The following is a 22,718-nucleotide window of genomic DNA, read 5'->3' on the forward strand; positions in this document are numbered from 1 at the left end:
GAAACTATACACATCCTTTGTCTAACATGACCAAGTCAAGAGGATGACCAAGGACCATAGCTCGGTCTTTAGACTCATAACCTAATAACTCTTTTTCTGTTATAACTAAATCTATTTTCAGTAATGAAATGACAGAACAATGATCTGATTAAGTCAACTCATTCTATCCTAGATAAGGGATCTATTGTCTTGCTTTTCTTTCTAAGGTTACTCACTAGCCTTTACTACATTACTTTCACATATCCAGTACATCTATAAATTGATTTATTTAGTCAAAACTGTTTGAACAATTAACTTGACTAATTACATGACTAAATTACTGGGTAACAAGAGCAGCTAGTAAATTTATGCTAAAATTTAATCAAACTGGTTATTGCTTATAAATAAACACATTCAGTGGTTAAGGACATATTTTATTCTTCCTTCTATTGATTTAACAGATTCAGCTTTTGAGTGAGGCCATATTCAATTGTTAAAGGTTGTAATAAACTCAGGACAACGTTTTTTACATGACATCAAATAATCACTTTGACTTGCTTTTCATCTTTTTTCTAGTAACTCTGGCATCATGTTTCCTAAGAAGGCAGTATGTTCTGGATTTCCTTAGTTCACTTCTGGAAATCATCATGAGGAAGAAAAGTTGGTATTGTTTGCCACCTGGGAACTCAGGACTGGAGGAGACAGAGGGAAATTGGGTTAATGGCTCACACGAGACAGTAAACAGACAAAGAAAGATACAAAAAATGTGCAAGAAAGTAAGAAAAGAGGATTTGGTGAATGTGAAGTATCATCATTATATAATTGCAAAAAAATTTCAGTTAGTTACCTTGTTGTTGGCTCCAAGGTTTAGAAACAATTTCAACAATAAAAAGCTATTTTTGTTTCCATTTAAATGTTGACCTAATTCTATCTGTGTTAAACAATCATAGCATATGAGGAAGTCAATGCCAAAACAAAGATATCTGTTACAGAAAAGAAACTCATAGCTTGTAACTAGTGTTTTATTGCTTAAAAATGTCCAGAAATTGTTATTAGTGAGTTGTCGATTCTCTCTGCTCCTCTATGGGGCTGCAGCTCCTCCACTTTATTTCAAATGCTCTCTGGAGATTATGTGACAAATGGGACTGGGGTGGATAAGAAGTGATTTAGCCACCTCTAAAGATTATTTTCTCTGGTGCATCCAAATTGTCTAAAATAATTTTTTCCTAGGAAATAGATTTGGGTTTATTTTATACAGAGGAGGAAATTCTGAAAAAAAGAAAAGAAAAAAGAAGCACATGTCAAAAGATAAAATAGTGCAGCAGAAGGATTCATTGCCTAGGTAACTTTTTTCTTCTCTCATTTTACTTTGCGATAAGTTCTCAATGGACTGATTCATTTAAGCTATGATTTTTATTCATATTTTTAAGCTGTTGGGCCTGATGTTGAAATCTCCCTTGTCACCAGTTAGACTTACTAGTTTTAATGATTTGGGTTTTAAATGAAGGTCATTATATAATACCCTGCATTGCATGCAGATTATAAAGTTCCTGCCGGCTTTGCCTTTTAATTAAATTATTCTTTCAAGTGGAATATAGGAATAGGAAAGTCCATCTTCTTTTTATATTGAGGAAACTCTATAGCCAAACTTTTATGCTTTATTACTAATGAATATTTAAAATAATGTTCTTGTATAAACGTTGATTGGATCTAAAAGAAGTATTTGCTTAATAAATCTTTCCCCTCACTCAATTCAATTACCTACATTATACAGATAACATAATGCAACATATGATTCTCTCTTTACATACATATATAGATATTTATAAATATATATATATATATCTACATATCTATCTCCTGTATCTTGTCCTTCAATTTTTGACATATCTGACACTTAGCTAAACAAAAAAAGAACTGAGAGAGAGAATAGACTTAATAGTGAATCAGCTGATTAACTCTCCGGAAAAACTGATGGACCAAAAGTCAGGGAAAAGGGGAGAGAAAAGTTTACTGGAAAGAACAGAGTGATGGGAGAAAGTCTGTGGGAAAAGCCGATTGCCCTGGACAGACTCATTCCATCCAGCAGTTCATTTCTCTAAGATGGGTGTCCACCATGAAGGAAGAAAAGGAGAAAGTCACCAATTCTGGTTGGAAGGTGAGTATCTGACCATCAATGTGCTAAGTCATGCAGAGCCAATAGTGATGGCCAACTTAAAGGGTCATAGAGCATTTCTGTATTTCTACCTTAAATCACTTCATTATGACCACCTCAGCAGACTGGGAGACCAAGAAGCCAGATATGATATAGGGGAAACTAATAATTCTTGGCTTAGAAAGTAAACACAAAAAGCCAAAAATTGAACCATGATACAAGGAATCAAATGTCTAGAAAGTCACATTTTAGAGTCAAAAAAGTTAAAAACGCTGAGTAGACCCATTGTTCTAGAAGAGTTGAAGGAAGGCTAAAAGGAGAATTAGAAAAGTGAATTTCTGGGACAAAGTAGTACAACAGAAAATATATATATATTTTTTTTTTTTCTTCTTATCTATTGCCATCTTGAACTGTGTCATAAATCTTGACCAGAAATGTCAGTAGATGACATCTGAACGCTTTTTAAATCTTCCATTTCTGAAGGTTAGTGCTCTAACCTCTCTGGATGGTCTCTGCTATCTATTAATAGAATAATAAACAGTTGTTGGGTGGCATCCATAAGTCAATGGTCTGATTAGGCTATCAACTTGCCACGTCCCTGCAACTCTCTTAACACTACCTGCCACACTGTGGGACTGACAGCCTGAGCTTTAGTCTAGGTACCGGGCACCTCTGCGACCATTTGATGACTAATGATGCAGGGCCCCTTGTTTATTTGCTTTCTCTGAAATCCGACCCTGTATTTCACTGCCCCTTTCTAGGTCTGATACAGAACTAATTGTTGGCAGATGTGGCAAGTATTTTGAGCCAAGATATAGTATTTGTTTGCACTGTCTGAGTTTTCAGCCTGAACCAGTGTCAGGTCATTGCAGCTGGTTTCTATCAAGGCTCTGTATATCGTAGACCATCCACCTGACAAAACAAGATTTGCCCATGTGACCTTCACTTGAAAGCCTTAGGTACAAGAATTCCACCAAAATAATAGGGAAATTTTGTTGGAAATTCCTAATCAAGTTAATGAATGACTTAATTTAATTTTTATTTACATGTAAACGATGATCTTACAATATACAAGAAACTGTGTCCTTTAAAAACACCATAAGATTTATGGTTTTAACCCATCATGAATATTAATTTTAGGCTTAAGATTATATTAAATCCTTATCCTCTGTATAAGCATCACTTATAAAACAAAGCGTACAAACAGCGTTTTAGCTTCCATGAAAAAGAGCCATCTCACCTTCAAAACTGCGGTAAACAACACAAGCTGAATCCAGCAAACTAATTTTGTATTTACATTCCTTTCTTTACTGACAGGGTCTTCACTTTTCCCTTACATGCCAGAATCAGTATGGTGAATTATTTTCATGACCTTCCTCTCGTTGTTTTAAATAAATAAAAGATTAGCATTTCAGCCACCCTGTTTACATTAAACTACAAATTCCATAAGCCACAGTAGTGTTTGTGCTTTCAACTTTCATGCATATTTTTTTCAATGGGTGCATGAGTTCATTTGATTTGTTTCAACTACCCAAATATTTTAAGAGTGCTGCACTGTAGAGAAGTATTTATTTGAAGTAGCTGTGGATAATTTGCAAACTCTGTGATAATACAGTGGTCTTTACTAATGAAACAGAAAGGCTTTTATTCTGTAGTCTCCCTGACACTGCAGGAAATAAAATCTCAAAGAGACCTAAGCTTTTATTAAAATGATTTTAGTGTTGGATTATGTCTACTCCTTGGGTTGTAATGCATCTAACATAATGTGATTCAAAGGCAATTTTACCTGTTTTTATGCCATCTATGCAGGTACAAGATCCTTTACAGTTCCATGGAATAAAAGTTGTCAGAATCTGAAACAGTCCATTAAAAGATGTATGGTTAGAATAGCACAAAGCAAAAGGAATCAATCTCACTTTGAGATTTGAAAAATGTTGAAAATAAATTTATTTGGGAAAGTTCAAGATATCTTACCCTACCAAATATAAAGTGATCATGAAATATTTTTTCAGTCAATTTGAACAGATACATACTTAGGGATGCAAGAGAGGTAGCCAAATATCTACTTTTAATATTAAACTACTTATATTATTTATGCATATTTAAAACATGGAAAATAATAAAGTAATTATTAATATTGTTTTATTCACTCTAATTTCATGATTGTTTTTAAAAATTTTTCACTGCATTTTTGACCTCAGTCTCTTAGTCATCACTAGAGAAAGTTTTAAAGTTTTTAAAAAAAATTTTCCAAAGAATATTATCTTTAGATTCACCTATGATTGTTTGTAATATAACACATTTTTTCGTTCTTGTGTGAATTGTCCCTGAAAAGTATATAGCAAAAGATAACCCCTGAGCTTAACATTCAAACATGTTTCTCATTGTTGTTTTGATCTCCAAACCATAAAGTACAGCATTTGTAAACCAGATCCAACAGCTATTAAGAAAAAAATCTTTGTTAAATTTCTGTTTCTTTGTTTATAGAAATCCCATCAGTTAACCTCTGAGGTCATGCAAAGATAGCATCGATCTTAAAACAAAATGAAGTGACTTGGCAAAGAGGAAGCTGATGTTCAAAATAAGATAACCGGGAAAGCACCTATAGTGAGATATTTTATAATATTTTATAAATGCTTACATGTATATCAATTAATTTTCTCCTTTAAAGAGATAACAAGTTGGGAATTTCTTATATTCAGGCATACACAGGGCATTCTTCCTCAAAATTATTCAATTATCCAAATATTATTTTAGTTTCCTAATTACTGCCAAGATGAATTACTTGAAATTTTGTTTAAATATGTATCTATTTATCAAATAGCCAACACATTCTTATATTTAATACCCAACATGTATTTGAAGGTATATGACAAAAAGCCTCCCTCTCAGCCCATCTGCCCCATCTAGTGCTCTGTCCTGAAAGCAGTCGATGTTATCAATCTTTTTGTATTATTCCAAAGATATTTTATGTATATATGAACTGATATGTATGTATATTATCTGCTGTCCTTTTAAATACTAATTATCACAGTCTATGCATGTTAGGTTATACTTTACCCTTTTATTTATCATATTTTGGAAATGATTTCATGCTATAGTTGTTTCTAATATCTTGCTCTTACAAAGAATACTACAACTAAAAATAAGAGACAACAATCTTTTACATATGTTGTTTGCAGGTAAGTGTATATACCTGTAGTGTAAATTCTTAGAGGTAGAAATTCTGTGTTGGAAGGTAAGAACATTTGAATATTTGACAGAAATTGCCATAATGCATTTCCAATTAAGGTTTTTTCCAATAAATATTCTCATCAACAATTTTAGTATCTTTTCCCTGCCCATGGTGTAGTTAAACATTTTTTTAAAGGTTTAAGTGGTAGCAGCTGCATTAAGTGCCCATCAATAGATGAATGGATAAAGAAGTGGTACATATATACAATGGAACATTACTCAGCCATAAAAAATGGACTCTTTCTTTTGGACAACATAGATGAGTCTATAGAGTATTGTGATAAGTGAAATAAATTAGACAAAGACAAATGCTGCATGATTTTACTTATATGTGGAATCTAAAAACAAACAAAAAAGAACAAATTATCAAATAGTCAAACACAACAAATAGAAACAGAGTTTTAAGTATGGAGAACAAATAGGTGGTTGCCAAGTCAGGGGAAGGAAAGAAATAGGTGAGGAAGTTTAAGAGGTACAAACTTCAGTTGTAAAATAAATGAGTCATGGGTATGAAATGTATACAGTGAGAAATATAGTCAATAACTATGAAATGTGACACATCATAACTAGACTTATTGTGGCGATCATTTTGAAATGTACAGGAATATAAAATCAGGAATTAACATAGTGTTGTAGGTTAATTATTCTTCAAAAACAAACTCATAGAAAAAGAGATCAGATTTGTGGTTACCAGGTATGGGAGGGTGGAGGGAGGGGGAACTGGATGAAGACAGTCAAAGAGAAGATAGGATAAATAATTATGAAGAATGTAATTTACACGATAAATGAAATTAGCATTGCCGTATTTTATATATGAAAGTTGCTAACAGAGTAAATCCAAAGAGTTCTCATCACAAGGGAAACATTTTTCTATTTAATTTTGTATCTATAGGAGATGATGGATGTTCAGTAAACTTAGTTGGGCAGTAATTTCATGCTGTGTGTAAGTAAAATCATTATGCTGTTCTTAAACTTAGTGCTGTATGTCAATTATATCTCAATAAAACTAGAAGAAAAAATTAAATTAAACATAAATGAATCACAGAGGTGAAATTGGAGTGTGGTATCTGGGGGAAAAAAACACACTTCTTTGAATATTTAATAATTAAATAATAACTTGAAATTATAAGACAACAGTGAGATAATGAAGAGGTGTAATGAGCATTGTCCATTAGGATTTTGGTCAATAGTTTACTACAGGGAAAAATAACTCTTGGAAAATATGAGTCAGAAAGTGAATGAAGTATCAGGCTAGATAAACAGCACTGTCCAAAGTTCAAATCTCATTTAATCATTCAGAATAATTTTAGAGTTTTCACATAGGTGGCACCATGGTTCATTGATATGATTTCTTAAGGCTTACTGAATCAACATCTATGTGACTAAAGATTCAAATTGGCTAATAGAATGAAATATTTGGAAACATCATTACTCCAAATACTGTTTAAATTAGTTTCACTGTTATAACTCTCACTGCAAAAGGTAATCTTTGAATTTCTACAAGTGTTTTGATTTTTCTTAATATTATAATTTAATAGCACAGCTCATTATTGTTGTTGTTTACTCTCTAAGTTGTGTCTGACTCTTTGTGACCCCATAGTCTGCAGCACACTAGGTTTCCCTGTCCTTCACTCCAAACTCTGTCCCTCCCAGAGTTTGCTCAAACTCATGTCCATTGAGTCGATAATGCTGACCAACCATTTGATCCTCTATTGCTACCTTCTCCTCCTCCCCTCAATCCTTACCAGCATCAGTCTTTTCCAATGAGCTGGCTCTTCTCACAGCTCATATATTATTTTATACAGATAACTGCAACCAAGTTATAGAAACATAGCTACTTGGGGTTTTGCCTTCTTTCCCCCAAAATATAAATTCTAAACAATTAATTTTCTAAAAATTCTCCTCCTGTGAACACTACATTAGCCACATGATGAACAATAACATTTATACACACATCTTATTCATACTTGTTGCTTCAATGAATAAATTTAAGCCAGCAGTTAATCAGTTAGGTCTGTCATCATGCACAAACGGTTTATAAGGGTTTACTCCAGAATGTCTCTATAGTCAAAATGGTCTATATGTTTGGAGAAAGTGGAAAAAAAAAAGGGAAGAATTTTGCTATTTTCATGATGAGGAAATAATCAGCTAACTGATGTATTCATCCTTTATCCAATTAGAGTTATAAAGAAACTATTTCAAAACATGTACAACTTGAAATCAGATCTTAGTAATAGAGCCTACTATACAGAATGAAGTCAGAAAGTCAAATGTACATTACGCACATATTTGGAATCTAGAAAGATGGTCCTGAGGAACTTATTTGCAGGGCAGCAGTGGAGACACAATGGCTGACAATGGAGATGGTTAGACGGCATCGCTGACTCAATGGACATGAACTTGAGCAAACTTCAGGAGATAGTGCATGCTTTTGCCTAATGTTATTGTTAGCATTATTTGAGGAATTCTTTAAGCAGTCCCTTAACTGTCCTCTCACACTTATCCGTTCTGATCTTACAGAGGTCTGTGATGTGCATTCTTCTGTTTAAAAGTTTTATGCCCATATCTCCAGAGGTCATACCACTTCTGCTGCAAACCAGAATTCTCCTAGGGGCTAAATTCTCAAACTTTGGAATTGTCCTTTGGGTATAGCTCCAGTAAGTGGGAAATGTATGCCATATAAGAATCCTCTACAGTAACACCAAAATTTCAGTTATTGGCTTACAGTATTAGAATAAACAGATTAACTGGAATGCATGTATGCAGTGTTTACTTTCTAAGATTGTAATCCATGGCTGATCAGTGTGGAAGTCTATGGCCTGTAGGTTTTTAGGCAGAGACCACCATATTTTTTGCTACCAGGGCCCCAGGCTTCTTAAAAATCTCTCATTCAGAGGGTAGTTGCTTAGGTTCTTAAGACTAGGCATTGAAGAAACCCATAACAAAAAAGATAGAAAAAGTTCAAACCACAAATCAAAATTAAGGCAGAAAAATTAAAGTCCAATGTAGAGTTTGTGTCAAAGAGTCTTGTCAACCTAAGATTACTTGATGGAGCATGGCAATGTGATTTCTAAGCAGGGGCAAGGTGCCGCAACATTAGGTTAGCGAACAAGTCACAGAACAAAGAAGGTCATCCAAGGGTCAGATGAAGAAGCTACAGCCCAGACAATTAGTATAGAGTCAGAACCAGAGACTATGTCAAAAGGACCAGCCTCCGATAGTCCTGAACTGGAAAGAAATATGTAGTCCCCTTAGATGTTTTGGACATAAGTTCAGATCTCTCTTACTAGTGGGAAGGAGCTACAAGGTTGATAGAGGGTACCTGGCAGAGAAAGGGCACAGTTTGCGCTTTTAGGTAGCAAATCTTTGTTGCTGAAAGCTAAGGCAGAGCCATGCCAGGTGGTGGTGGAAGCTGATGAGTTGGAAGTTTCATGGCACTTATCAGAGATCTTGATAAAGCATTGTTTAGCCCCCAGGAAAGTTCCGGTTTGTAACGGAAGCAGTATGATGACCTCTGGAGATAGGGGCATAAAACTTTTGGACTGAAGAATGCACATCATAGACTTCTGTAAAATCAGAATGGACAAAAACGAGATGACAGTAACAGGACTGCTAACTCTCTTGCATTCCTTGACTTCCTCAACTATCTTGCTAAAGATAACATTAGGCAAAAAGTCTCTGTTAGCTTATTGAGCCCAATGGGAAGTCTGAGCCTTTACCTTTACTGCCTTTTTTTTTTACTTATTACCATTCTCAGTCAGACCAGAATCCCTCTTCTCTTTGTTCTATCTCTTATTTTCTATTTCATCTCTTTATGTAAGTTCTGCTTATTACATTTTTGAGCAGCTTTTGCGTAGCCATACAAACTGAAATTGTAGTTTCCACCTCTGGATGGCTGTCTTTCATCCTAATCCACTGCTTCTGATCTTGTAAATTTAACACCTAGAACAGACCTTGGCTACGCCCCTCACATCAACTCTGACTTGGCCAAAACTTTCTGAGCATTTAGGATTTTTGTCGTTAAGATTTCAGTCATGTCCAACCCTTTGTGACCCCATAGACTGCAGCACTCCAGGCTTCCCTGTCCTTCACCATAACCCAGAGCTTGCTCAAACTCATGTCCATTGAGTTGGTGATGCCATCCAACCATCTCATCCTCTGTCATCCCTTTCTCCTTCCACCTTCAATTTTTCCCAGCATCAGGGTCTTTTCTAACAAGTCAATTCTTTGTGTCAGGTGGCCAAAGTATTGGAGCTTCAGCTTCAGCCTCAGCCCTTCCAATAAATATTCAGGATTGATTTCCTTTAGGATTGACTTGTTTGATCTCCTTGCAGTCCAGGGGACTCTGAAGAGTCTTCTCCAGCACCACAGTTCAAAAGCATCAATTCTTCAATGCTCAGCCTTCTCTATGATCCAACTCTCACATCTATATATGACTACTGGAAAAACCATAACTTTGACTAGATGGCCCTTTGTTGGCAAAATAATAGGAGGAATGTATTAATAGTCCTGGCTCTCTATATTTGGAGGTAATTTAACCTACTAATGGCAATAAGCATATTCAAGGAAAAATAAAATTTTGTCAACTTAGTTTTTTTTTTTTTTAACTAGTATTTTGTTCAGATGATTCTTTAGTTCCTTTTTTTTTCAAATTAATAATTCTATTTATCAACCTGGGCTTCCCTGGTGCCTCAGACCAGGTAAAGAATATGTCTGCAATGCAGGATATCTGGGCTCTATACCTGAGTCGGGAAGATCTCCTGGAGAGGGAATGGAAACCCACTCCAGTATTCTTGCCTAGAGAATTCCATGGACAGAGGAGCCTGGCAGGCTACAGTCCATAGGGTTGCAAAGAGTTGAGCAACTGAGTGAGTAGGACTCACTCAGGACTCAGTATTATTTTAACACAGCAGAAGCCATAGCTTTCAGGATATGGAACAGTTATGTCAAACTAGGTTCAGCAGAAAAATCAAATATTTTTATTGTTTTTTTTTCTAAATATGTGGAGAAAGTGAGTCTAAGACTTTAAAAAACAAAATGTAGAAATATTTTTATAGTAATTGATAGAAATTAAGAATTCTCAACCCTTTTCATTCCTTATCTCTTTGATGAAATTCTGCTAGGTTAGAAGTTCCACTGTGAATAAGAAGACATTCTGAGTGTTCAGAGGAGTGAACTACTAGATATTTTTTCCTTTACTGTTTGGTCCAGGGTCCATAAAAAATTGATATTCTCTTCTCAGGTAACATGCTTATTTTTATCTACATGAAACTCATTGATTTTCTTCCAATTTGGTGTTAGCCTCTTCATTCCACTATCATTCCCGAGATAACGAATGATATTTTCATAGGCATGGCTAGTAATCAATATAGACAAGCTCTGCTCATTGATTTGAAGAAGGCCTTTGATCTGGAAAATCACCAATTATGGCTATTTAAAGTAGATTCAATTGGATTAGGTAGAACAAAAAGAACTGGTATGTATGATATTCTTTAATAGTTTTAAAACCTAGACAGACACGAAGTTAAATATAAGGCCTCTTAAAGAATAGGGTTAATTTTCATTCTTTCAATTTTAAATGAAGATTTTCCTGCACAGACCACTTTATTTTTAAATTTTTTATGTCTGTATAATGTGATACTCCTATAAGGGACATCCCAGGTACAAGGTAATTGACGATTTGCAGTGTGTTTCTGACAACCTTCAAATCCTAATTAATAAAAATAGATTCAGCTTAAATATTGATATGCCAAGCATTAGTCTTATTTTAACTGAAAAGGGTGGACTTCTGGTCCCAGCAAATTAAGTCTTTAATGGTATGCAGGCTACCTGGTTGATTGATCTATTATTACATTTTTGAGTGGAACTTGAAGTTACTATTATTTTCAGGCTATGGCCAAATTTGAATTTGAAATAAGAATGTGGATTGTTTCTTGCCTACATGAGACTAAGTATTCCCCAGACCACAATCTATATTATTTAAGGTACAATGATCTATATTGCTTCTGAAGATCATGAATCATGAAATATGCTGGAAAAAAAAAGAAGGTAGAGGGCCCAGCTGTGTTTTCCCCTCTATGTCCTCTCTGCGTGCAGTCCTGACTTCTGGCAGAAGACCTATCCTAAAGCTGTTTAATTGGTGATTTACAACAAAGGTTACGTAATAGACACCTGGATTCTGATGCCAACTCAAATCAATTTATTTGCTGCATATGCAGCTTGAAAGATTATTTAATCTCTTTTTCTCTAGTTTCCTTGTATATAATAATAGCATCAACCGTGTGGCTGCCGGCCTTGGATTTGAAAAGAGCACAGATGTGGATATGATGGCTCAGCAGTAAAGAACCTGCCTGCCAGCGCAGGAGATGCAGGTTTGATCCCTGAGTAGAGAAGATCCCCTGGAGGAGGAAATGGCAACACACTCCAGTATTCTTGCCTAGAGAATCCCATGGACAGAAGAGCCTGGGAGGCTACAGTCTATGGGGTTGCAAAGAGTTGGACATGACTGAGTGACTAAACAACAACATAGGTTTTGAGACTTAAAATTAATACTTAATAACAGCAACACTTAATGCTTATAATTATTTATTTACAAATGACTTTGTATAAGTAAATTTCTAAACAATTTAAGTTATTTAATCCTCCAACAACCCTATGAATTACATATTCTTTCTCTCTCCATTTTATTGGTAAGGAAATGGTAACCATAGAGAGTTTAAAGCTATCTGCCCAAAGTCATAAGCTAATAAATTGTCAAGTGAGTATTAAAATACAAGTAGTGTCATCTCAGGGCCTGTCCTCCTATTATTACTAGATACATGTAGATATTTAGGGTAGAAACCAGCACACAGTAAGTTCTTAATAAATACTGAATTGTTAACAAATGAAAATAATAATTGCCCCAAATTTCAGAAGCGATTCCACCCTTCAGATTTAAAGAAAAATAGTTTTCGATCTAGATTTAAAACGACTTCTTATTTCTATAGGTTTGGAGTCCTACAGAAAAGTCCAGAGGCTTCTCTCCTTTCAGTGCTTGCTGTGTTACTGTTACCATGTTAAGTCACTCAGTCATGTCCAACTCTCTGGGACACCATGGACTGTAGCCCACCAGGCTCCTCTGTCCCATGGGATTTTCCAGACAAGACTACTGGAAGGGGTTGCCATTTCCTTCTCGAGGGGATCTTTCTGACTCACGAATCCTGGGTCTCCTGCATTGCAGGCAGATTCTTTACCGTCTGAGCCGCCAGTGCTCACTATGGACGTTCAATTTGTAAGTTAGGTTTTGTCTTTTATGCTCTTAACCATCTCCAACCACTATCTACTTCTTCCTTATGGATTCTTTTCTCCCCTAAATATCTACCTTCTTTCTAATCTTTGCCTTTTAGAGTTTAGATAATTGTTGATAAATTATTAGGGGACATCTTTATTTGTATTCTCAGCAATCATTCGTCTTTTTCGTTGTTTTGCTTTTTGTTTTTGAAACCTTGGTCAAACTTCCTTCTGAGAAAATATCTTCTCACTTTCTCTCAGTTTCTGGGCTTTTTCAGTTGGACTGACAACCCGCCAGGGTCCAGGGATGACTTTGTGACCTCTCAGGGCAGATATATTACCCAAGTCAATGAAAGGTTCAGGGGTGGGTATTTGAGGTAATTACAGCCAATGAGATATTGCTGGACTATCTGGGAAAAAATCAGTTTGATATTTTTCTTGTGTTGGCCTTAAAGTTGTAAGAACGTAAAATCAGGAGTTGCTGTGCGAGTTGCTGTGCCATGTGTAACTATCAAACAGGTGATTTTCTGAGACTGGAGTTAACACAGAAGTAGAAATAGATAAGCAGGGCCCTGGTGGTATCATCTAAGCCCCTGTCTCAAACTGTGCTTACTGTCTCCTATAGACATTTCCATAATGTGATCCAGTAAGTTCTCCTTTGGCTTACACCAGTTGGATTAAGTTATCTTTCACTTACAACTGCAAAGGTTTTATGTTTTAATAGAATATTCTTTAAGACTCAAAAGGATAAAGTTATTATATAATATTGGTATGTTAATAGTTGGTTTCGATAGTTTCAGTGGGGTACATGTTGGAGCCCTATAGGATGATTGCAGAGGTGGTAATAAGAGGTAATGAAATTATTCCTCCCTTTCTCCATGTTCCTTTTGCTTAGAACCCTTTTCAAGAATTTCTTCATATCAGTAAGTAGTCCTTGGGGCTCCTGCTGGCTTTTTGTTATTGTTCCCCTGGGATTCAAGCAGTAATGAAAGAAAAACAATTTTATCCTTGGAGATTTTACATCTTGCTCACTCATCCCCAGGACTGGCACTTTTAAGTGAATATCTTTAAAGTATATCAAATGTCTCTCTTGATGCTACAGGCTAGCCATCCAGAAAACTTCATGCCTTTAAGCCCAGAGAGTTTTCTCCCTGGGTATATTTCCTGGGCCTGGAATATAGACTGATTTAGAAATCCTGCAGGTGCCTTAGAAAACATATGGGTAGGTGAAAAAAAGACAATTAAGGAAAAAAAAAAAAAAAAAAAGCAAAAACTAGAGGCCAACTTATTGAGGACCACAGAGGGAAGAGATGGGAATACTCTAGGTTCTTACTGCGAGTGCTGAGCTAAAAAATGTATCAACCTAAAACTCTTCATCCATTGGACTTCTGATTCTATGGGAGCAGTAGACAGTTGTCTTTGACTGTCAAATATTTCAATCCCTTTTTTCTGCTAGGGCGTCCTCCTCCTTATGAGGTAGAGCCAGCCCTACATTATAACATTTTAAAGTTGCCACACACTTACTTTCCCATTTTCCCTTGTAGGTCAGGCTACAAGCTGGACTCTGCCCTAGATCTTAATAGGAGCTAGTGACATAGAAGAGTACAGAGCATGAAGAGAGCACTTCAAGCGTGGGTAGTGGAACCAGCAGTGGATGTGCTCACTTTGCAGGGGTAGCAGGCAGCATTGCTGGCCCCAGCACCCCAGGTTCAGCTGTGGGGGTGCCAGTGGGGAAAGGTGGGCTGTCCGCACCCAAGGGCGATGACAGCGGTATTTTCACAGGACAAGGTTTGCAAGATGATTTCAGTTTTGTCCTTAGCTACAGGTAATCCCTATATCTAGTTGTCTGATCATACCAGAGATTTTGAGAGCTGTATACTTGAGATTTATTTTTCTCTTAAATCATCTAGAGTTTATTTCTATGACCTACAGCTAAGAAACTTCTGTGATACAGAGATAAAACACTTTTAGTATTCTTTTCAATTGTTTTTTATTGTTAAGCAGTTGGCTTCCTGTTATTTTTGCAGCTAAATAGATTTTCTAAATGTATCAACTAATATCTCAACAAACATGAGTCTCTAGTATCTAAAAGGCACATGCTGTTGCAACTACCAGGAATATAAAACAGAAAATTTCTAATCAGGAAACAAAATTTCTAACTTTGGTAGAGATAAATAAATTTTAAAAGTACTAATTTCCCCATATAGACAGTCAACAGATTTACTTATATAATGGTATCTTAGGCAGAAGTCACAACATATTTCTTGATACAGTGAAAGAGTTATTTATTATCACTTTCTTTAAAAGTCTTATCTAACTAAGACTTAATGCTCCTGGTTATAACATGTCTTTAATGAGTTCTTTTATTTTATTCTAATTTTGAGGCACTGCACTCCCTGACTTAACCTGGGGCTAAAATTGAGTATCGAAATTCCAGTGTGGTTTCTGGTTCATCAGAAAACACACTGAGCTTCCCCCAAAGGCTCATTTCTCTATGTTTATAACAGAGGAGTGAGTGAATACAGGATAAGCAGTACTCTCTGTCTCGTTTAATTATTAGAAGGCAGAGCCTAGCTTTGACAATGCCATTCCACAACTGATGCAACACTAGGGGTCTATGGGCCAGAGCAAACCTAGCAGTGAAAAGACACTAATTGTCACTCTTTACACCATCAAGAACATTGCTCATTTTTCTGAGCCTCACAATTCAAGTTCAGACTCTTCTTGTTAATACACCTTTTCCCAACACAGAAGTGCTCTATTTGTCTCATCTTATTCTTTTTCCATATCATAACTTAACTGTCCTCATCGTGTGGCTTAGAAGGCATGTGGGATAGTTACCTTGCCTCCAGAGACTTGTATCTGGTATTTTCTGATGGAAGATGCCCCTGGATAACTCGGTTAACTTTTTCTGTTCTTCCTTGGATTCAGCTCATTCTTTGCACTGTAAAAATATATGTAGAATATATTTCTCCAATTCAGAACTACACATTTCTTGCAAATGAGGAGCTCTCTTTGAAACCTGTAGGGACAGTATATCTGTAAAAGGAACGGTGCTTGGGACCACCTTGCCCCTATTCTTTCCCTTTATGGATTGTTGCAATTTCAGAAGTATTACTTATAGCTATAAGCCAGGATGTTTCTTAATCTTTACAAGACAGCTACAATTTCTTGTCAAAAGTTTGTTGTAATTAATAATATAATAATAATTAATAAAACTAGAGTTCAGAAATTCTTTCCTCATTGTCACTTTTTACTAAGCTCCTTTATTATTTTTTATCCAGGAATAGGCCAAGAAAGAAATGGTAAATACAGTAATGTGAAATGAAGAAAAGATCTTGTCATCTTTTACAGCTACATTGATTTAAAATGCATCACTGACAACATCACCATCATTCAAAGTACAGTACTTCATTCAGGTGGCAGGTACTATTTGCAAATGCAAAGCTCATCAGAGAGGGCTGCTTCTTTTTTTTAGTCCCATCAAACTCTTCTATTTCATTAAAACAATGAATTGGAAAAATTATGAAAAACAGCCTGAAGCTGCCTCTTTTCTTCTCTAATATACAGTACCACTATTGAGAGTTCCAAATGGAATTTATTCATACTTTAGATGTATGGAATTGGACTAACCTCATTTTGAAAAGTTATATATTCTTCATTACTCTTCTGCATGTCTGAATGCTTTAACTTATATGTTGTTAGTTTGTATTGGATGAAATCTGATCAAAGCAGTTCTTATTCAAAACTTTTGTTTTCTTTTTCATATTAGGCTGGTTTGAGATGAGCTATTATATTCATCCAGGGCCATTCCTTTTTAAGGTTAAAAAAAGCATTTTTGTCTTCCCCTTTGTCCTGTTTATTATGTAAATTCAATAAAAATAAAAGGTACAGATGTGAGTTCCTTGAAACAGCTATGATGTTAGAAAGCATATATTTATAAAGTAGTTCTTTTGACTATGAAAGAGTCATCCATAAAAGTTTAAATATAATTTAAGATTTATACATATAACTGACACACATGCAAAAAAAGGGATAGGAGTTGTATATCATATACTTGGCTTAGAGAAGTAAGAAACAAAACATACCCCTATTTAACATTTTACTGCAAAAGATAAAAGGCCAAGCTATTATTTCATTACCTGAAAATTGACTTAACTAGTACTGGGAATGAAAACTAAGGTCCACAGTCTTGTTACCTGTTTTGGTAAATACAGTTTGATCAGGACACAGCTATGGGATTTGTCTTTAGCTTTTCTATGGCTGCATTCACTTTACAAGGGTAGAAATGAGTAGCTGCAACAGAAACCATAAGGCCTGAAAATCCTAAAATATTTATTGTCTGTCCATTTAAAGAAAAATTTTGCTGACCTCTGATCTAGCACATACATTGGTAGACCAACATTCCTCAGATTTAGAGGTTGAATGTGGTAGCTGTCACCCTTTCTGAGGGTAAATTATATATTTTATATCCAGATTATGAGGCATGAGACTCTGCAACAAGAGTCAATGTGTAAAAGAAAGGAACATTATGTGTCAAATGCTCCACGTCCATGGTATAAACCTCAACCACTTGAGATAAACGATAGGAAACTTTGTGTTAGACACTGAAGGAGCTATTCATCATCTCTACAAAAGATCTAACTTCATACAGTTGAGAGCACAAAGTGTCAGCCATTCCACCAAGAACCTTATTCTAATGTAAAAAGGCAAAAAGACCCCTGCAAGCTAATGGGAGGTCTAAAGACTGCTCTTTCATGAAACTCATTCTCTGGAGGGATGAGTCCAGAGAACCAAGGAAAAGTAAGGACATTTTTCAGTTAGTCTGCTTTTTACTTTCATATCTTGCTTCAGTTCTGTGTTCCTCCACTATGTCTTGAGTTTTTAAATTTTTTAATTCATCAAGAGTTGTATACCACACCATTAAAATAATCGTTCACTATTTAGATTTCTTGAAAATAGTGAATTTCACCCCTTGAAAAACCAGTTCTATTAGTTATGATTTGACATTGCTTTGCTATCATTGTTCATTTGAAATATTATTCCATCATCTCCATCTATTTCATGTAATGTTTTAGACTTCATTGTTTGGAATTGTTCAGATGTATGCATTTTTATCCTAATAGCCACTAACTTACATCCAGGTTACTTAATAGTTATTAATGAACATAGTTGTTTTTTAAAAAAAGAAATCCTCTTTCAGTTAGGCACCTATGTCTCCAACGAGAGCATGAAATTTGCAAAAATATGATATTGCTATTTTCAGTATGTAACAGTCTGCCCTGATTAAAGATCTAATCTCTGTGTTTCTTTGACCTCATAACCTTTTACCTCAACTTTGTGTCTGTGTTCCATTTAAAAATGTAAATATTATTAGTGCATATAGGAAAGATCATCTCTGTTTGAAAATTGCATATAAATAACTCCAGAGGACTGGAAAGAAGCCTATGCTAGAATCATTGCATAAGGATTAGAGCTGTATTACATTAACTGCAGAAAGTGGGAATTTCATATATTAACATATAGAGAACTAGGGAGGCAATTTGAGCCAAAATTTATAAACAACACAGAAATGAGTCAGACAATGAAGCTTATGTTGAAAGATCTTTTCTCCACCTTTGTCTCTCTGAATTTTAAGTATCATACTAGCTATTAAGTATCAATGCAGTCAAGTGATTAAAACAAAATGAAGGTTCTGCTTATGCTTGGGAATACTGTGATAGCTGAGGACTAGAGTCCAGGGGTCTAATTTTCATCCTGCTACATGTCTTCTGAAATGACCAAAGGAATATAAAAATAGACACTAATCTGCATCAGTTAAAGGACCAGAGAAGGGTTATCATTTCCATTGTCAGAAATAGCAGCGTCTTTCTGCGAGATTTAGTGCAGATGAAATGACAAGGCACCGAAGGCTGGTTCAAAATTCCTCTCTGGAGAAAATGGTACAGACTCTCAGGAAGCAATCAGAGGATGGGATGGCAGACCCCTGTCACCTCTTCAATTGGAGGCATGAACACTGGAGGCAAGGAGAATCTATGGGGAAGATGGAGAGTTTAAATTTGGGATCATTTTTACGGTTTTAGAGGGAAAGCATTTCCATTTAGTTGTTTGGCGGAGGCCTGGCATGTGCTTGTTTCCCAACAGAAATAATAATAATATTTAATAATTATAGAGAGTTTATTATGAGTACTTTTCTAAAGTCTTAATATGAATTATCACAATTAATACTCCTATTGACCCTGGAGGTAGGTACACTTATTAGATCAATTTCATGGGAAGGCAAACTAAAGCATAGAAAGCTTATGTAAAAAAAAAAAAAAAAAAACTTATCCAAAGTAAAATAATAACTGAAAGAACCAAGATGTACACCCTGGCAATCTGACTTAAAATGATGCTTTCAGATATTTTATATGGTCTTCTAATAAGTCAATGATGCCACAGGTTATATTGACTTTCCAATGATATGCAGAGAATTCTGCTGGGACATGGTATGGCTAGGTTCTCACGATGTGGCAAACAAAAAAACCACAGGATGCCCAGGAACATTTGTATTTTAGATGAACAATGTAAAACTATTTACTACAATTTCATTTTCCAACGTGCTTTGGTGTATATACTAAAACGTACTTGTTTTGTGTGTGTATGCTCAGGCACATCCAACTCTTTGCAACCCCATAGTCTATAGCCTGCCAGGCTCCTCTGTCCATGGAATTCTCCAGGCAAGAATACTTGAGTGAGTTGCCATCTTCTCCTCCAGGGGATCTTTCTGACTCAAGGATTGAACCTGTGTCTCCTATATCTCCTGCATTGGCAGGCGGATCCTTTACCACTAAGCCACTTGTTTATCTTACATTAAAATTTAACTGAGCGTTCTATATTTTATCAGTCAACCCTAAGCATGGATCTTGCATGACAAGGAAGGGGAAAGGCCAGGAGGAAGCACAGAAGCTGCATGATACACCTGGCCAGGAGGTGGACAGAAAGACCAGACACTTTATCCTAGTGCCCTAGCTTCACCAAATAGAAAAGAAACTCCACAAAAAGCTTCTTCTCTGCTGGAAAGTTCTGAATTTGAATTGCCATTTGCTTTTCTAGGGAAGGGTTTCTCTGGTGGCTCACAGGGTAAAGAATCCGCCTTCAATGCAGGAGACACACGAGTTCAATCCCTGGGTTGGGAAGATCCCCCGGAGAAGTGAATGGATACCCACTCCAGTATTCTTGCCTGAAGAATTTCATAGACAGAGGAGCCTGGTGGGCTACAGTCCATGGAGTCTCAAAGAGCTGGACATGACTGAGTAACTAACACTTCTTATCTAGGGAAGCAAGGTTCTATACTGCTAACGTAAATTTGCATTTACAGTCCTCCAGGTGAACAACTAAATGCAGAAATCTGGAAACAACCAAGAAAATACAATAATACAGGTACCCAAGAAGAGAGGTTGTGTTTATGGGCAGACTTCCAGTTGGATTCACCTCTCTTCTTTTAAGAATAAGTGAATGAGTAAAAACCCAATGATGTGTCTATTTTTATCTTTTTTTTAATTTTAGAAAAAGTAGAAGTAATGTTTGACACAGTCTACTTGAATTATCAAAAATTCAATTAAAACAGGTATTAGTTGGTCTCCTACTATGAACATGACATGCTCTGGTGATATAAACTGAAATGAAGGCTTTCCATCAAAGAAATTTTGGTAAAATGAATTTTAATAAAATTAATATAATGTCAAGGTTGTTGTGGAGTAAACAAACGAACCACCTGATCAACAGTCAGTAAACCAACCTAAAAGAGGAGGATTAACTCTGTGTAGAAGGGGACCATAAATAGGATGCACTGGCTTTCTATATTCATCCTAAATCCCTCTACTGTGCCTAGAAAGATGAAAACGTCCCCCAGACTCTTTTGCAGCTTAAATTCTGCTTTTGATTTATGCTTCGACAGTTGAATGGCTGAGTAAGATTTAAAGGCAAAAATGTGGCAGTTGTCTTAATTTTATTGTCAGCAAGTTCACAGAAGAGACATTTAGATTTTTGGCAACAATACTAGTAGAACAACATTAGTAGACACCCTAGTGTCTTGATAATATCTTTGTGGCTATGACTGGCAGGTGTACTCATTGTCTTCAGGATGTCTAACAGTTCTATGAGCCACTTAAGATCTTATAATAAATCCTTTGGCTTTAACTACCTGGAATGCTATTCCATTTTCCACACTGTACTGTGATGGATGCTGGTACTAGAAACACTCAGAAAATTATAATATTTCATTGGTTCCCTGAAGCAGTAAAACTGAAAGCAGCAATGATCTTGTTAGCTTTAGAAGGGGACACATTAGTGGCCAAAAGTTACCTAAATAATCACCATCGTTAATGGAAAACAAGAATCTTTGCTGCTGGTTGTGGGCCCTAAGTAACCTGTAAGCCCATTGCCAGGTGGGGCAGTAAATGGGTTTACAGCCAGTAAACGGGACAGGGTGATTACACTGGATTCCTCCTACATGGAAGAGGAAGAGGGTGTACTAACTAGTGAGTGCACGGGCTGATTTTGGATACGGATTTGCCTTTACTGCCTACCCTGTAAACAGCATTTTTGGACTTACTAAATAGTTTGCTTTTTAAATCATGGTATCATCACACAACACTACTCTTGACTGGCCATGACATTCACTACACAGGAGAAATAGGAGAGAAAGTGTGCCAACTGACTCCTGAGGCATTCATCCTTTTTAGCATATACTCAGAAACAATGGTCCTGTTATAAAGATAGAATAGACCACTGAAAACTGTCAGTCAGTACCTTGCTAAGATAGAATGCTTCCTACAGGATGACATACTTTCAGCCAGCAAATGATGTGCATTCCTTTTTCTCATATAGTTGGAACACACTTGTCTGGGCACTAAGGGGTGGAAGTACCAATGGCACTTGTGCTTCAGTACATTTAATAACCGAGTATTTTCGTTCCTCATTTCTGAGGCTTTGCTTCTGATGGTTTAGAGGACTTGATACCCAAGAGGTGAATCCTTCCACCAGGAACACATCAATGATTTTTTTTAATTGAAACTTGAGACTTCCACCTTTTAATACTGAGCTATGCGTGTCATTGGAGCAACAGAGAGAAAGGGGATTATTGTGTTTTCTGGGGTGATTAATCCTTATTACTAAGGGGAACAGGGGTCACTGCTATCATGTGGGGCAGGGTGAAGCATACCATCAACTCAGGAAATCCTCTAGAACACATCTGGTTCTGCCAAGTCCAACTACAAAACTTAATGAAATAGCATGCAGTATCAGTGAAGGCTCAGACTCCTCAGGTGTGAAGGTCTGGGTCACTCCATCATTAAAATCTCAGCTTGTTATGTTGCCCAAGGAGAAAGAGACCTGAAAAAGGGTTTAGGAATGAAGAAAGTTATAAATAATAATTAAGACCTGGTGACCATTTGCATAAACAAGGACTAAAATAACTATTCATATTATCTTCTTTGTATATTTATAACATTTTTGCTGAACAACTTTATTTTCCTCATAAAACAATCATTTTATATAAGACAAGCTGGTGTCAGTTTAGTTTGCAATTTTGTCCATATTTAAAGAATATCAAGATGGGACTATGATTGAATGTGGGAAATGACTATCACCAGTTTGTGGATGTGGTGACTACTGGGATTTTAGGCCTCCTTTTTAAGACAGAAGGTGAAAGCATTTTATTTGTACATTAAAAGCTGCAGTATTGCAGAAAATATTTTGCCATTCCGTTGCTATTATCTGAAAGGTTAGGATTGAGCAGAAGGATTTGATCAAAGTTGAGTATCCAAAGCAGTGAATTGAGGTAGATATGGTGGCTCAGTATTCAACATCCAAATAAATGCCTATCAAGATTGTTTCTGATACTAGAAAACTAAAAACCTAATTTTTTTCCCCCACTGAACCCACAACAGCTAAGTTGCTGGATGTGAATGATTCCACTACTTAGATATGCTCTAACAAGAATTGGATGGTAGAAGTGTTTTATTTTTCTGTTTCCACAGGCAAGTATGGTCAGAGGCATGTGCTTTATTTTCTGCTGTGCCATCAGCAGAGGTCCCAG

General features: G+C 36.0%; 1 long non-coding RNA gene across 2 annotated transcripts; it reads right to left on the reverse strand.

Annotated features, from left to right (window-relative positions):
* Window positions 1–400: 400 nt before the first annotated feature.
* Window positions 401–22,009, reverse strand: LOC147374291 (uncharacterized). Of its 2 annotated transcripts, none has more exons than XR_015162602.1 (4): window positions 21,843–22,009; window positions 15,479–15,581; window positions 3,921–3,987; window positions 401–671 (listed from the first exon to the last, which is right to left on the reverse strand). It is a non-coding gene; the product is annotated as an uncharacterized LOC147374291 (long non-coding RNA). The 2 variants fall into 2 exon arrangements; XR_015162603.1 differs by lacking the exon at window positions 21,843–22,009 and adding an exon at window positions 16,271–16,594.
* Between the last annotated feature and the right edge of the window lie 709 nt (window positions 22,010–22,718).

The sequence above is a fragment of the Bos grunniens genome, chromosome 4 (assembly GCF_055505025.1).
Source record: "Bos grunniens cultivar Pamir isolate PY7600 chromosome 4, Bosgru_T2T1.0, whole genome shotgun sequence".
NCBI lineage: Eukaryota > Metazoa > Chordata > Mammalia > Artiodactyla > Bovidae > Bos > Bos grunniens.